The 16,481-nt window shown below is 60.4% G+C and overlaps 2 long non-coding RNA genes and 1 other non-coding gene across 4 annotated transcripts; 1 reads left to right on the top strand and 2 right to left on the bottom strand.

The window, feature by feature from the left end:
- Positions 1–458: 458 nt before the first annotated feature.
- LOC147362277 (U6atac minor spliceosomal RNA) lies at positions 459–584 on the bottom strand. Its single transcript, XR_015137517.1, has one exon. It is a non-coding gene; the product is annotated as a U6atac minor spliceosomal RNA (small nuclear RNA).
- Positions 585–7,148: 6,564 nt separating this feature from the next.
- LOC147362276 (uncharacterized) lies at positions 7,149–10,980 on the bottom strand. 2 transcript variants are annotated; one of them, XR_015136071.1, is made up of 2 exons: positions 9,951–10,980; positions 7,149–8,974 (listed from the first exon to the last, which is right to left on the bottom strand). It is a non-coding gene; the product is annotated as an uncharacterized LOC147362276 (long non-coding RNA). The 2 variants fall into 2 exon arrangements; XR_015136070.1 differs by having other exon boundaries at positions 7,149–8,979; positions 9,951–10,975.
- Positions 10,981–11,061: 81 nt separating this feature from the next.
- Positions 11,062–14,080, top strand: LOC147362275 (uncharacterized). The gene is made up of 2 exons (XR_015136073.1): positions 11,062–11,351; positions 12,266–14,080. It is a non-coding gene; the product is annotated as an uncharacterized LOC147362275 (long non-coding RNA).
- Positions 14,081–16,481: the final 2,401 nt, after the last annotated feature.

Below are 16,481 nucleotides of genomic sequence, written 5' to 3'. Positions count from 1 at the left end.
CCTGCCTAGCCTCCCCGCCCCTGCGCCTGCGCCCATGCTCAGACATACTGACGGGAAATAGAAGCCACCTGGCTGTCCTGATGCCCGGTGTCCGTCCCTGGCCGTGCCCCTGACTCTGTGGCTGGGTGGGGATGAGGAGGTGAGACACACCTGCTCCAGGTACACGAGAGCCGTGGGCCGCTTTGTATTATGAAAAAAAGCCAAGCAGCTCCAAGAGCGGAGGGAGTGCAGTCGCATAGGTGCCTGTCCCCGCGGCACACACGTGTACCACAGCCTCGTGTCACACGCCCTGCCTGCGCTGTCGCGGTGCAGTCGCGTGCCGCATACGCCGTGTATCCATGTGCCGCACACGCCGCGTACCAACGTACACCACAGCCGTGTGCCCACATGCCGCACACGCCGTGCACCCACGCGCATCACAGGCCCTTGTGTGCACAGCCACGAGCCGTGCAAACTGAAAAAAACAGTGGTTAGATGCCACGAAGTAGGTGGCAATGCCTTAACCGTATGCGTGTTGTCAGGCCCGAGAGCCTCTTCCATCCTTGTCAAGGGGAGTGCTAACCTTCTCTCCTTTCATACAACACAACTTAACTTCTGCGCGCTCCATATTTAAAGCCCTGTAGCATAGCCACCTTTTGCTTATGGTGACTAACTTCGCGCCGCTGGAGGCGGCTGCATCCAACATGGAGGCACAATGAAGCTCATCCTAAACTTCTACTTATTGTAGCGTGAAGAAAAAAGACTGCTTCCGTAAAAGGGAGAAAAATTAAAAAAGCCTTCGTGCTCTAATATATTCATAAAAGCAGCCAATCAGAGGCTGAGAGGAATACCCGGAAGCCCAGCGTCCCGCAAAGACAAGAGATTCCCCCGGAAACAAAACAGGGCGGGCGCGCACTTCCTACCGCGACACGCCTCGCGGCCCGTCAGGAGACGGCGCGAAACCGTCTGCGGAAACGGAAGTGGTTTGTAGCGAATCAGAGGGCGAGGAAGGAAGGGCCGCCGCACGAACTTCCGGACGTGGCCCCGCGCTTGGAACTGTGGGTGTGGGCGTGTCGGGGCGCGCTGTGCGCATGCTCCCGGGGTACGGCCGTCGGCTTCCGCGCATGCTCGGGGTCGAAAGGCGGGCGGTCTGTTGCCGGCTGCTCGCTGTGGTCTACACGGTGCCGGCTTCTGCGATTCCTGTACCCACCCCGCCCTTAGCCTGTAGCTTTAAGATACAGTTCTGCAGCTTCGGGTGCTGGCCGTCCCCGGAGTGCAGACGGCGAGCTATGCGGCTCCCGGCCCGAGGCTGCAGGCGCGGGGCCGCGTGTGCGCGGGAAGCGAGCCTCCGGTAAATCACGTGTTTGTGCGTGTGCACGTGTGTGCAGACACGCCCGCGTGTCCACAGTTTCCGCGCGCGCCTCGGCGCCCACACGCGCCCAGTGTCACGTCGTATGTGTGCGCGGAGACAGCACCCGAGGTGTGGCCGGTGGGTCCAGCCTGGGGACGCCGAGCGTTCTGGGGTGGAATCGGCCTGCAGGACGCCAGCCGCGTCCCGCCAGCCAGCCGCCCCTTGAGAAGTTTCAGGTTGGCCGGTTTCCTTAGACCTCCTCCGTCCCTGGAATTCTCCAGGCAAGAATACTGAAATGGATTGCCATGCCCTCCTCCAGGGGATCCTCCGACCCAAGGATTCACCCCCGTCTCTTAAATCTTTGGCAGGCAGGTTCTTTACCATTAGCGCCACCCGGGAAGATCCCGGTTAGTTCCAGGTGGAAAGCTCACCGGGTCCTCAGGGGTCAGCTGTACCCAGTTTGCAAATTATCCTGGGAGGAAATAGCCTAGACCGTGACCGGGAGACAGGCGGGCAGCCACTGGGGACTGGGTCAGCTGGGAGCGGGTGTGCTGCCCCGTGTCTGCACTCCCCAGGTGTAGCTTGAGGCCTGGCTGTCACTCTGGAGCCGGTCAGGACCGTGGGCAGCTGCAAGAGGCATCAGCCCTGTCTGGGTCACTGCTTTGTCCACCTGCCCGCGCAGTCCCAGCGGCCGGGCCCCCTTAGTTCCAGACCTCGGGGTCTGTGACTCGTACCCACCGTCAGACCACTGCCAGCCATGCTCAGCAGTGTTCCGCGGCTCTTATGGGCAGCCTGCCGCGCCTTAGCATTTTGCTTCCAGACCCAGCACGTTGCTGCCACTTACTACCTGAAGGGCCCTGGGCCGCTTTTCCAAACCTTGGCTGTGTTAGAACGCCTTCTATTCCTCTGTATTCCGGGCTTGTCTGGGTCCCGCCCCTGCCCAACCTGGATGCCCCCTGCCTGGGGGGGCATTTCAGGGCAGGGCGAGTGCCCGCTGGAGAGGAGCTGCTGTCTTCACTCAGCACCCGCTGTGTGTTGAGGCCCTGGTGGCCCCACACCACTGACCTCCTGCGAGGATGGTGCCATCAGCACCCGCACGTCTAGCTGACAACATGGGCCGAGGTGTGTAATGTGGACATCAGCCCTCCAGTGGGCAGCAGAGGGCTTCGAGCCAGGCTGCAGGGTGAGAGGTTGGGGGAGTCTACGGTCTTGCTCCACAGCCAGGGCTTCTGCACACGACCCCCCAGCCTTGGGCCTCCCGGGACCCTCGAGTCTGGGCACATGGGAGGCTCCATTCAAAGTGGTCCAGAGCCCTGGTGACGTCACCTCCCCATTGCCAGGTTCCCGGTCCCCATGGGCAGCTGACTGCATGCAGATTCCTGGGCAGAGTCTGACTCTGGGGGTCCAGGGTCAGGCCTAGGAATCCGCATTCACAAAGCCTTTCGGGCACCCACTCACCCCCGTCTTGACAGCCTACGTTTGCCCTGGGTGGAGAGTGGATCACTCCACCTCATGCAAAGGACTTTGAGGTGATGACACTGACCAGGGAAACCTTCAGAATAAGGTGGAGGCTGCCTGTGAGGGAAGGCAGCCAGAGGGTCTTCACAGGGTCTAGAGGACCAACCGGGGAGGACCCTGGAGGCAGCAGCTTCCTCCTGGGACTGGTGCAGACCGGGGTTCCCGGATTGCATTTACCGAGGCTGTTTCTCCTGGGGCCTGCTGGTGCTTCCAGGACGCCCATCCCTCACCGGACCTGAGTTCCCTGGGAATGAACTCACTAGACCATCCCCAGCAGTCATCCCTAAAGGCCCCCGCATGGAATCAGGGGCTAAGCCCAGAAAAGTCCCAGAAGTAAGAGAGGGTGAGATCACCCAGTCCTGCCTGTTTCTCAGAAGCTGCGGGAGAGGCGTGGCTTGCGGAGTGAGCTCCACCCCCTCCACCTGTAGTTGCCTGGGTTGTTGGGAGGAGGGTACCCAGACCCGGAGGGTGAGAAGTGTGGGGTCCCCTCCAGCCCTGGTGAAGCCTGGGGCCCCTATGAGTCTTTTCTCTGCAAATGTCCTGGTGGAATTGCTAGATTAAATACCGGACTCCGGTTGGATTGGAATGTCAGATAAAAGGTGAGGGCTTAAAAGTGTAAGGATGCCTCAAACATTTTTTAGGACATGGCGTATTCATTGTTTCTGTGATACTGCCCTGGGTTTTACTTGCTACATTTGGCAACTGCAGGAACAGGGGAGGGGGGCTCTTGTCATCTGCCCAGGAATGAAGCACCTTCCAACGTGTTTTAGTGACTCTAGTTCTTGGGATGCCCTGTGGGAACAAGGAAGGAGCTTGTTTGGGCACTTCTGTGTTGAACAAGGGCTTCCCAGGAGGCGCTAGAGGTAAAGAACGTGCCTACCAGTGTGGAAGACACAAGAGATGGAGGTTTGATCCCTGAGTCGGGAAAATCCCCTGGAGAAGGGAATGGCAACCTACTCCAGTATTTTTACCTGGAGAATCCCATGGACAGAGGAGCCCGGCAGGCTACAGTCTATAGCGTTGCAGAGTCAGACATGACTGAAGCAACTTAGCACGCACACACAGCACATGTGTGTTGAACAAAGTTGTAGAACGCTTCCCCACCCTCTTGAAAGGAAAGCCTGAGGGGGGGCCATGGAGTTTGTGAACACGAGGGCTTGTCGGGGGCAGGGGTGGGCATTGAGTCATCTACGGCGGTTCTGCAGGTCTGCACAGGATGCGGAAGAGAAGGTCCAGGGGAGGGGAGAAAGTGGGGGAGAAGGGCCAAGGACAGAGGAGAGGAGGCCGGGGCCTCAGCAGCCCTTGGTCCCAGCCGGACCAGCTGGCGTCCACGCTGGGCACGCCCCGGTCCCCGAGTCCACTTACAGTCCCCGGAAGCACTCCACCACAGGGACTGAGGACCGCCTCGGGCTGGGTGGGAGCCTCAGCCCTGCTGCTGCCCTGACTGCAGTGCCTTCCCTGCGGGCCAGGCGGCTCAGGACAGCCTCAGTTTTCCCGCTCTCTGGTGAGGCCTGCACTTGGGCTGGGGAACGTCAGAGTCAGGAGCCAGGTGGCTGGAAGAAGCCTGAGGCCAGCTTGGGCCCCCGAAGCAGCTGTCTCCCTTTCCCGGGAAGCCCTCGGTGTGGCGGCTCCGCCTGTCTCACAGCTCGGGGTTCTAGGCCCCTGCAGGTGGGGCAGGCCCGTACGTGGGGGCATTCTTCCCTCCCCTAGCCCCATCCCGCAGAGGCCGGGCCTTGGTGGGACGAGAACTCGGGCTGGACTCAGGACTGGTCTTGGAGACATCGGCGGGCTGCCTGGGGCCGGGCTGACGGCCGTGGGCTGGCCTAGCCCCTGACCCCGTTCCCTCCAGCTCCCAGACCTCCATCTGTCTGCTGACCAGCTGGCCCCCGCGGCCCTTCCAGTTTCCTGGGAGGTCCTCGGTTGGGCAGTGGAGAGCGGTGACATTCCCAGCAACAGCGACAGGTGCCAAGGACCCATTGCTTTTTGGGGACAGAAGGCCTTGGTGACCCGGGAACCTCCTGGGGCCATCACGAGTGTTTCAGAGGCAGTGCTGGGGTTCCGAGGGTCGGCTTCAAGGCCTTTGCTCACGGCCACCCCTCAGCAGGGGCCTTCGGGACCCAGCAGGCCCCAGCTGGTGGAGGGCCCTGTTGGCTGGCTCCCATCCTGCTGGCCTTGGAGTGGCCGGCGGGTTGTCCCTGGGTGGGGGCTCCGGCCCCTTGCCTGCGCTTTGCTGTCTGCAGGGAGCTCCAGGAGGAGGGGGCGCGGGCTGTCTCCTCCTCTCTGCCGCGGAGGGCCTGCGTCCCACCTCCTGTAAACCTGAGAAGCGGAGCCTTCTTGCTTGTCCAGTCTGGGTCTCTGGGGCCCTGTACGTAGGTCACCTAACGGCCAAGCCTCAGTTTCCTCCCCGACGGGACTGGAGTTCAGAGTTTGGCTCCCAGGGAGGGCTCAGTAGTGGGTGACTGTTACTGTCCCCTTTGCCAGATAGACAAACGGAGGTTCAGGGCGTTTCGAGAGTGCCTGCAGGAGGCACCCCGGGTGCTCTGGGCAGCAGGGTCTGGAGCCCAGGCTCCTGGGCCCCAGAGATGCCAGGAGGTACCAGAGGATGCTGGGGGCTGGTGGCCGTGCCGGTGGGGGAGGCATCAGATTTGTGGGGTTCCTGATGCACAAAACCTCTACCCAGGTGTAGCCTGGACGCTTTTCCTGGAGTTAATTCTTTCAAAAAGTCCGCTTTTTTTTCATAATACGTGGAAAACCTCCTCATTGCCTGTGCATTTAAACCACACGGGAGCAAAGTAACCCTACTCTTGCCAACCACCCACTCTGATCAGCACACTCTCTTGCATTTTTGCTGATTTCATATTTCCTATTAATTGCTGCACGTGAAATGGCCTCTCAGTGACTTGGGGGGCGCCCGGGGCAGGACCAGCACTAATTATTTATTTTTTGTGTGTGAGTTTCAGTTTCTCATGACTTTTCCTGGCAGTAGAGGACTCATCTAGAGGTTTGCTGTGCAGGGGAGGAGGAAGGTCCAGGTGAGTGGCTGACTTTCCAGGGTCTTCTCTGAGTGTTAATGGCCCAGATGCTTTCAGACAGGATGTCCTGTGTGGTTCTGAGACCCTGTCGCTCAGTGTCGTGTTTCTGAGGATGGGGCGTGTCGCTCAGCCACAGTACAGAGTTAGTGCAGTTTCTTTCTGCCCCACCAAGAGCTGTTACGAAATTGCTGCCGTCATGCAGTTGATGGTGGGAAGGAGGAGCCTGCTTTTCCCTCTGCTGGGTCCAGAGCCCCGGGCAGGCAGGGTGGCTGTCCCCCCTGGCCGTCCCTCCCGGGGATGCCCCCAGGTCGCTCGGCCGAGCCCGCAGGAAGGGTGATGCCGGTCCAGGGGGCGGGTGACCTCTTCTTGGGGGCTGCTATTAATAAAGTGACCGCTGACCCCGGACGTGCGGAGAGTGGAGGGGACCGTGCGTTCCCAGGGCTGGCGCTTGGCCCGAGGCCGTTCGTGCGTGACTGGCTGGCCTCTCGGGCGCTCTGGTCCTGCCCTGGCCCCCATGGCCCCGATGGACAGGAAGCTCCTTGTGGACCAAGCATGGGGCTGCCCTTCCTCCCAGATATAAATATCCCAGGACCAGCTCCCTGCGAGCGTCCTGAGGCCCCGAGGGGGGGAACCAGGCGGGACCCGGACACAGGTCATCTGCTCTCCGCAGGCCGGCTCACGGCCGCTCCAGAACTTTCCCAGGCTGCCGCCAGCTCTGCTTTAGGCTGCAGAAGCAGCCGGGCAGAGGGCTCTGCTTTGTTTCTCCTCAGTCATCTGTGGGACAGAAGGGGGGACGGTGCCCACCTCCAGGAGTCCTGCCCTTGGCTGGGGGGACAGGGAGGATGTGATGGGGGTGTCTGTGTCTCGTGTCCTCTGCATCCGGGCCCGAGCCCTCGGGCTCCAGAAGGGGGAGACAAACGTTCAGACAAGTCACTGCCAGGCCGGCCTGTCCAACGAGCGGCCGTGTGGGCCGGTTCCCGCTGCACTTGGTGCTGCGCCTCGTCTTCTCATGGGTCCACGCACCGACCTACTGCCTCTGTCCACCCTGAGCCCCGTGGCCGCCCCCCGTGGCCGCCCCCCGTGGCCCTGGCTGGGCACCCGGCTCCTCCCCAGAGGCTGCAGGGGTGTGGCCCTGGAGCCTGGGAAGGAACACAGCCCTCCTCGTTCTTGGCCCTGGTGGGTCCAGTTTGGCAGGGATTCTGGGGGACTCAAAATGATGAAACATCTATGCACCCGTTGCGTGGGGGCACCAAAACTCACCCTGTAAGTGAGACTGGAAAGAATTTAGTTTTTAAAAAAAGGCTGCTACACAGAGCAAGGCTGAGCCAGGCGTAGGGGAGGGCACATGCTCCCTGCTGCTCTCCTTCTCAGGCCCATCGAAACCACCCTCACCTCTGCATGCAGCTGTGACCAGGGGGTACATGGAGGATTGCTGCCCTGGGACCTGGGCTTTGCTCTCTCCAGGTGACAGAGGAGAAAGCTGAGATTCAGGGATTTGAAGGCACCTTTTGGCTTCCCTGGTGGCTCAGATGGTAGAGAATCCGCTGGCAATGCAGGGGACCTGGGTTCAGTCACTGAGTCGGGAAGATCCCCTGGAAAAGGGAGTGGCTACTCACTGCAGTATTCTTGCCTGGAGAATCCCATGGGCAGAGGAGCCTGGTGGGCTGCATACAGGCCACGGGCTCGCAGAGCCGGACACGACTGAGCGACTAACACGCTTGGGTAACCACAGTCCAGGTCAGCCCCTGCCGCCTGCCAGGGAACTGAGGCGGCCCTCCATGGGGGTGCAGAAACACCCCTGTGCGAAGTTCTGCTTACGGTTCTCCCCCCGGGCCGGTGAGCAGAGGGCCTAAAAGCTCTAAGTCCTGTGGGAAAGAATTCCGCTCCCCCTTCACCCACCCAGTAGACACTCTGCCTGCAACAGACCCAGGTTCAATCCCTGGGTCAGGAAGGTTCCCTGGAGAAGGGCATGGCAACCCACTCAGTATTCTTGCCTGGAGACCTCCATGGACAGCAGAGCCCGGTGGGCTACAGTTCGTGGGGTTGCAAAGAGTTGACACGACTGAGCAACTAACGCTTTCACCCATCCGGCACTTCCCAAACCCCCATCCCCTGGAGTGGTGCCCGCAGCCCCCGTGGGTCTACAGCTGCACAGACACGCACTTTGAGAAGTGCTGCCCTGTGGAGGAGAAAGGTCGAGTGCACCGGTCTCTCCTGCCTGCAGGTCCGTCCCCTGGCAGGCCAGTGAGGACGGGTGTCGCGCTGGGACCACCAGGGGAGTTGCCCCGGAAGGTCCAGCCCTGTCCTGTAGGTGTCAGGGCGAGACCGCCCCCTCTCTAACCTCTCTTCTCAGCTGTGGGTGGAAACACAGGGGAAGCCCTCACCCTTCATTCAGGGGGTCAGTGCTTGCTGAAGATCCGCTGTGTGTCTTCCCCGACCCAGCCCCACAAGAAGACATTCCTCAAAGACATGTGGCCCCACACTCTGGACCTCCAGGCCTGGGTGGGGGCCAGGGAGCCGGCAGTGAACAAATGATTCCTGGATTAGGTTCAGAAGAGCCTCAGGGGCTGAGGGAGCTTGTCTAGGGAGTGGGCAGGGAAGGACAAGACCTGGAGTTGGAGTCACAGTTTGCCCAGGAAAGAAGGAGAGCGCTCTAGGAAAAAGACACAGCCTGTGCAAAGGCCCTGGGCAGGAAGGAGCAGGGCCCGGCAGGACCGGGAGGGAGGAGACACGCTCAGGAAGACCCAGAGATGGAGTCCGGGCGGCTGCAGAGGCATCGGGGAGGGGCCGGGGGCTGGGTTGGATTCTCAGGGCATAAGTGGGCAGCGTGGAGGATGTGGCCCCCAGGGTCGCCGCAGTCATCAGGTGGGATGCGGGGCTGGCCTGACTGGGAAGAGCAGCCTCTCCGCCTCAGTGCTCCTCCCGGGTCTCACAGCCCCTGCCCTGTCCCTCCGTCCTCCGTCCGTCCTTGTCCGGGGCTCCAGGTGCTGCGCTTACGGAGGCTGGCGGGGCTCTGCCTGTGTGTCTCCGGGGGGAGGGCCAGCCCAGAGCCTGCTCCTCCCAGTGGACTCCACTGGCCCACACGTGGGAGATGCTGCGCTGGAGAGAAGCGTACGTCAGAAATTTGAACTCGCAGCTCTGGGTACGCACGCTGGATGGCGGGGACCAGGCTTGGGCCAGCACTGTGCCTGGCTTGGAGGGGGCTGGGGGGTCCCCTGGGGGTGATGAGCACGAGGCGTCTCCCTGGGGCTGCCCCGGGTGACGCAGGTGGGGAGGTCACCGCTGTCGCCTCGCCCCACTTCCGGCATCTCCCTCCGCCCAGCCTGGGGTGGAAACAGCAGTGTCCACGCACGGGGTCGGCTCTGCACCATCTCAGGCCTCCCCAGAACCCCGAGGTTGGGGTGTCCTCCCCTTTGAGGATGAGGAAGCAAGCACCAGAGAGGGGAGTCACGGTAGAGCAGGGGTGGGTGTCATCCTTGGGGTCACGTGCCCCAGCCTGGACTTCGCGTGCACAGTGAGGGCTCAGCCCCAGAGGCAGGCGTGACTGAGGAGGTCCCACGGGGGCTGGGGTGGGGGGCGGTGGTGGGGGGCTCCTGGATGGTGCTGGCCCCAGCCTGTCTCCTTGAAGCCTCCTGCCCTGACCCAACGACCCCACCCTTGCCCCAGCGGCCTCTGCTATTTCCGGCCTCTCTGAGCCTCGGCCGGTCACGTCCCTGGTTCCCTGCAGGCTCCAGACTCAGCCTGCTGCCCACAGAGGCGACGAGAGCCACACTGGGCCCCTGGGCTTGCTGCAAAGACAGGGAGGTGGTCCCTGGGTACCTCCCACTTAGCTGGGCCGGACGCTGGAGGGTATTCGGAGCCTAAGTAAAGGCAGGCGGGTGTGGTCCTTCTCTCTGGGGCTATCTGTCCAGGGTGGCGCACGGCTGCCTTCAGCTCAGACTCTGGGGTCCCACCCACCGTCCTGAATCTCCGTTTTGTCCTCGGGGGCAAGCGAAGCTGTATGCCTGGGCTCTGGCAACTGCTGTAACAAGACCCCACAGACCAGGGGCCTGAACACCACCGAGGCATACCTTCTCCGAGTCCTGGAGGCCTGAGGTCTGAGATCCCGTGTCATAGGGCATCGCTCCTCCAGGGGCTCCCAGGCAGGGTCCTTCCCACTTCTTCCAGCTGCTGGTAGCTGCAGATGCCCTTGGCTTGTGGCCGCATCTCCTCCTCCGTCTCCACGTGGCCCCTTCTCTTGTCTCTCATAAGGACTTCGGTCACTGGTTGTAGCTCCCCTCCCTCCCCCCATCCCCCCGGAAATCCAGGATGATTCATTTTGAGATCCTTAACGTAATTACATCTGCCAAGACCCTTCCCCCAATAAGATCGCGTATGTCTCCAGGATTCCAGGGACACATCTCTGGGGCCGTCAGGAAGCCCACTGCCCTCTCCAGCCTCGGTTTCTGCGTCTGTGAATGGGCCCCTCTTGAAGGCCGGGTGGGGCTGAGCAGAGCCCGGACCCTCCGGGGCAGCAGCTCCTCCGCGGGGGTCTGTACCTGGGCTTTGGCCCTGCTCTGTCCCCTCTGGACCTTGGGGGAGCTGTTCCTGCATCTTCGACACCGCAGGGCTCCTGCTGGGCGTTGGTGTCATAGGTCTTTCAGACTCTGAGACAAGCCTGTTTCCCAGAAGAATGGAGCTATGTTTCCGGTTCCGGGGGCGCAAAGTTCCGCAGAATCTGGGTTCATTTTGTGCTTTCCGTCGGACCCAGAAGGACACGTGGAGGCTGGAGAGGCTGTGAGGGCAGCTGGCCCCCCAGCCCCACCTGCCCCAGGCCAGCTGCAGCCCCGCAGCCCCTCCAAAAGACCGCGCCTGGAGAAGAGGGCAGACGCCGCCCAAGGGTCCGTCTTCTGGTCTGAGGGCAGGACGGGAGGGGCTGGGGCCAGGCAGGCCTCCCCCAGGGCCCCTTGGCCCCGAGGGGCTTACTGTGGGCCTTGTCCTTGCCAGCGGGCAGCTCCCCCAGCCCGCAGCCCCTTGGCCAGAGCGAACCCCACGGTTCTGCCCACGTCCCTGCAGGCCTGGCTGCTGCACCCGCTGGTCGGCTGGCTGACGTGCTGTGTCCACGCGTCCCTTCTGCCCCGTCCTCTTGTTTATTTAGCCTGGAGTAACCCTGGTGTTGCCTTTGCTCGACTGGGGAGCAGCATCCTCCGCACTTGGCCCATGACCTTGGAATGCTGGGCCCAGTTCTCTCCTTCCATTCTGGGCTGGTGGCCAGAGTGGGCCCGGGGGACCCGAACACGCGGCCCTGGGCTGACCACGGCCGCCAGCAGAGCATGGACTGAGCGTGGCTGGGCACTCCTCTGTAAGAGGGAGTGACCCCACCGGATGTGTGCACAGGAGGCGTGATCCTGAGTGTGCAGGCGCTTCTGTGGGAGTGAGGGCGCGTCTCGGGATCTGGGGCACGGGTGGGCCCTCAGCTGGGAGCTCCTGGGGTGAGTGGACATGTGGTGTGGGTGGGTGCGCCAGCTTCTAGAAGGAGGAGGCCAGTCATAACACGGGGACAGAGGAGGCAGGGACACGGGACAGGTGGTGTCGGGGGCCGACTTCAGCCGGGAGGTCAGAGACGGCATCTCGGGGTTCAGGTTCCATCTGGAGGTGAGGGCAGAGCCAGACATCAGGGCCCTGGAGAAAGCGAATCCAGGCCCCGGCCGGCACGTGCCAAGGCCCTGCGGGGGGTGAGCTTGCCGGACGGACAGAGGCCGAGGCTGGAGCGGGGAGTCGGGAGCTGCTGTCCCCGGGCTGGCCTCCCCAGCCCTGACACCCAGCCTGGGCGCCTGACGTCTGCCATGTGGCCCTGAGTCCGTCCATCTCACTGGCCCTCACGCGCCCCACTCAGCGTCTCAGTCCAGGGAGAAGGTTGGATGGACCCGTGTGCCTGCTTCCCTCTTGCCACCCGGTGGCCCTACCCCGCGGCCTGCCCGGGTCACTCCTGCGGGGTCTGCTGGCTGACGGCCACCCCGTCAGGCCACCTCCCCCCGCAGCGTCCCCGCCTTCACGGCTCGGTCGCACCCAGAATGCTGTCCTCCTGCCGCTCTGCCTGTCGCCCTGCCCCTCTGTTCCGCGTATCCAGGGTCCTCTCGCCGCCCTCAGCCCTGGACCCACGTGCCCAGGAAGCCCTCCCCCGCTGCCCGTGTGGCGGGGTGACACGTGCGGTCCAGCCCCAGGCCCTCCCTGGCGGCCCGTTCTGGCGCTGAGAAGCCGCTCGGTCACCTGGAGGTTTCAGAGTCCACCGCCTGTAACTGAGCCAGTGACGTGGCCTCTGCTCCGGGAGACCAAGTCATAGCCACGCTCCAGTTTCACCCTCAGAGACCCCAAGCAGGGGGGTCAGGTGTCACCCCCTTCCCAGGTGCTGTCCGAGGCCAGTGACCTATGAAGTTCAAGCGGTCAGCTGCAGGCCAGGGGACCTTCTGCAGCTCCTTCCTGGGTTCCATGGAGAGCTTTGGAAACAGGCAAGTTTTGGAGTTTGGTTGTGGGAAAAAACTCAGGTTCAGTGTGCAAGAGATAGAACCGAAAGAAGAGAAAAGTGAGGAAAAAATCGATTTTGCCACCCAGAGAGCACGGCCTGTGGCACAGGTGTTTAAGCCTTTCCCGTGTGTGTGTGTGTGTGTGTGTGTGTGTATCACGTATCCGCACTGAAGTGCCGTTAGGATCGTGCCTCTCTACGATGTCCGTCTTGTGTTCCTTGTATCCATGATGAGCTCTACCACAGGCCTTTAAATAACCATGAGGTGTCACATTATACAGGCTTCCCTAGCGGCTTTGCAGTAAAGAATCCTGCCGCTGCAGGAGATGTGGGTTTGATCCCTGGGTTGGGAAGATCCCTGCAGGGCACGGCAACCCACTCCAGTATTCTAGCCTGGAGAATCCCATGGACAGAGGAGGCTGGCAGGCTACAGTCCACGGGGTCGCAGAGACGGACACGACTGAGCAACTAAACCATCATCGCTGTCACATTACATAAAAACACCATAATTTATTTACCCCGCCCCAGCCCTCGATTTGACTGTTTTTGCCATAACAAAAGCCAGAATTCATTCAAATAGCCTAAGGACCCACTCCAGTGGAGCGAGCCAGAAGTGAGGTGCCCAAGTCAGCAGGTGCCCACACGTGACCGTGTGCGTGTGTGTGAGTGAGATGGTGTGTGTGTGTGTGAAAATTGCCCTGTTTCCTTCCAGGACAATAAATAGGAAAACAGAGTGCCTTTTCCCTCCATTTTATTAGTTTTAGATGTTAACAGTCATGCTGATTTGGGAGGGGTAAGTTCAGTTCAGTCGCTCAGTCGTGTCCGACTCTTTGTGACCCCATGAATCGCAGCACGCCAGGCCTCCCTGTCCATCACCAACTCCCGGAGTTCACTCAGACTCACATCCGTCGAGTCAGTGATGCCATCCAGCCATCTTATCCTCTGTCGTCCCCTTCTCCTCCTGCCCCCAATCCCTCCCAGCATCAGAGTCTTTTCCAATGAGTCAACTCTTCACATGAGGTGGCCAAAGGACTGGAGTTTCAGCTTTAGCATCATTCCTTCCAAAGAAATCCCAGGGCTGATCTCCTTCAGAATGGACTGGTTGGATCTCCTTGCAGTCCAAGGGACCCTCAAGAGTCTTCAACATCACAGTTCAAAAGCATCAATTCTTCGGCGCTCAGCCTTCTTCACAGTCCAACTCTCACATCCGTACATGACCACAGGAAAAACCATAGCCTTGCCTAGACGGACCTTTGTTGTAATGTTGTAATGTCTCTGCTTTTGAATATGCTATCTAGGTTGGTCATAACTTTCCTTCCAAGGAGTAAGCGTCTTTTAATTTCATGGCTGCAGTCACCATCTGCAGTGATCTTGGAGCCCAAAAAAATAAAGCCTGACACTGTTTCCACTGTTTCTCCATCTATTTCCCATGAAGTGATGGGACTGGATGCCATGATCTTCGTTTTCTGAATGTTGAGCTTTAAGCCAACGTTTTCACTCTCCACTTTCACTTTCATCAAGAGTAAGAGATGTCTTTTTAACATTTGCATCTTGTGAACTTAAACAGTTTGAAATGCTTGTTGACTGTAAGTAGATGGGTATTCAGGCGCTTTGCCCACTTTTCGCTGATGGGATAACCGTCCTCATTATGTGCTTGTAGGACCCTTTTTTTCTTTCAATTTTTTTTAATGAACTGGAGAGTGCGTTTTGTTTTTGTATTTATTTATTTTTCGGCCGTGCCAGGAGGCCTGTGGGATCTTAGTTCCCTGACCAGGGATTGAACCTGTGCCCTCTACATTGGAAGCGCAGAGTCTTAACCACTGGGCCACCAGGGAAGTCCCTAGGACCTCTTCTGTTCTAATAATGGAGAATGCTTTCCGGCTGTACACGCAGCAAATATTTCTCCAAGTTTGTTTTTCTTTTGTCCTTTGGGTTTGTCTATAACTTGTCTGTGTTTGAACGTTAATGTTTCTGGACCCACTCAAGTGGCTCTCTCCTCAATAGTGGGGGCTTTCAGCGAGTGGGAGGATGCCCCCGTGTCATCAAGCTCTTCCTGGAAGTGCATTTCGTGGTGGGACAGTCTGGGGTCATCCCTCTTGGCTCACGTCAACCTAAACAGGACATTCTGTGCAGTAACAGAGATCACATTTTGTTTGTGTGTGGGAAAATCAGAGATATGTGAATGGGTGTGTGCGTGCGAGCCTGTGTAGGGAAATGGGGCAAGACTTACCCAATTAGCAAGTTTTAAAAAACGCCCTTTGCCCAGTCTTAAAACTCCACTTCCTTTTCAGCATAGAGCATGGCCTGGCCCTTCCCAGAGCCCTGAGCCCTCCCGAGTCATGGGGGAGCCCCTGGACGGGGAGGCAGCCAGCCAGGGGAGGGTTGACTGAGGGCAGCACATGGCCGTCTAAGGCATCCAGGCTTCCCCCAGCACCCGGGGGCTCCCCAAAGGCAGGCGAGGACAGGAGTCCTTGCGCCCTTTCCAGCACATTGCATCAAGTGGGGTAGAGGTCGCATTTGCTCCAGACAAAGCCTATGCTGGCCAGCAGGCTTCCCAGCACAGTGTCCTGGGTGGTGGCCACTGCCTGGGTTTCTCTCCACACCCACTTCACAGATGGGGAAGCTGAGGCCTGGGGATGACTGTTCAGGAGGCAGACACCCTCTTGCTGCTCAGCTGTGGTTTTGCCTCCGGGAGACACGGGGCAGATGCCTCCAGGCTAGGGCCTTGTTCGCAAAGGTCCCATCAGAACTGAGAATAGAGCAGCTGGCATATGGCAGGTGCTGTGATGACAGAGGAGGAAGGAGTCGAACGCGCTTTCCACTGTGGCTGTTTTCACGTGAGTGATGCCCCTGAGGCCCCGGCCTGGGCAGGAAGGGATGAAGTCATGGTCTCGTGATGGGCCTGCTGGGACACATACTCTGCCTCCCGAACAAACCTTCAGCCACCTGGGAAGGTCAGATGGCCAACCTCCCAGGAGGCCTGGGAGTGGGCCTACCTGATGTGTCCCCACGGTTCCCCTGGGTGATGAGGAGGAGGACATCATGGCCCTGGACTCCTGGGGACCAGCGGCCTCAGGACAGAGCCCTGGCCCTGGGGTCCTGAGACCGCTTTCTGGTCCTGGCATGCCTTCTCCAGCCTCAGTCTTCTCTTCTGTAAGATGGGTCTGAAGCTCTCCCCATCAGTGAGAGGCAGGCAGACTCGGTGTCTGCATCAGCCCTACAGACGCAGAGCGTCCGGTCACTTCCCTGCACATCCCACCTGCCGCTTCCTGGTTCTCCCGGGCCCCAGAGGTCAACTGATGCTCCTGGAACATCAGAGAGCCTGGTGCTTGGACCGCTGGACCCAGAAGGTGCGCCCTTAGGATTTACGGCCGGCCATCTCGAATGGGCACAGACTGGCTCTGAGACCCGAGTGCCTGCCTCATTCCTAACAGCCCAGACAGCAGACGGGCAGCTCCAGGCCAGCCCAGAGGCTTTCTGGTGAGGGGTGCTGGGTGGAGGCCCTGTCGGCACCGGCCGTGGGACCATGTGCCGACCCCTTGGCGTGGTGGCCTGGACCTCTAGCGCGGTCAGACCCAGCCAGGTGGGCAGTGGAGAGGGCAGTGTGCGGCAGAGGTGTGCCCTGGTCCAGCCTTCTCAGACAGGAAGGGGGTCACCCCAAAGTCCTCCAGGGAGTCAGGAGTCCTGGCCCCCAGCTGGTGCTGGAGGCAGTGAGAGGGGCCCCGAGCCCAGGCCCCCCAGATGCTCCTCGGGCTGGCAGAGATGGGGGCGGGCCAGACCCCGCCCGTCTGCAAAGCTCTCAGGCGCTTGGAGTGCTTGATTCCCCCGCTCCCCTCCCCTCCCTGCTCGGAGTCCAATTAATCAATAGAAGAATTCTCTGCTGTCGCACCTCTCTGAGCCCCGCAGGCTCCTACAAGATTGATTAACACAAACATCAATTTCTCGGGCTGCACGCCTCCGAAAACACGGCACTTTTTCAGATTGAATTGCTACTGTGTGCCCGGTGTAAATAGAGGAGAGGGTGTAGAGTGGAGGATTTGTGGCTGCCCCCGCGGCTGTGCCCTCGCAGGCGGCTGTTACTGCAGGTTGGAGGGGGTGC

Source organism: Bos grunniens, chromosome 11, assembly GCF_055505025.1.
Source record: "Bos grunniens cultivar Pamir isolate PY7600 chromosome 11, Bosgru_T2T1.0, whole genome shotgun sequence".
Lineage (NCBI taxonomy): Eukaryota > Metazoa > Chordata > Mammalia > Artiodactyla > Bovidae > Bos > Bos grunniens.
Note: the sequence above shows the minus strand (reverse complement) of the source record. Positions and strands in the feature narration are given on the sequence as shown.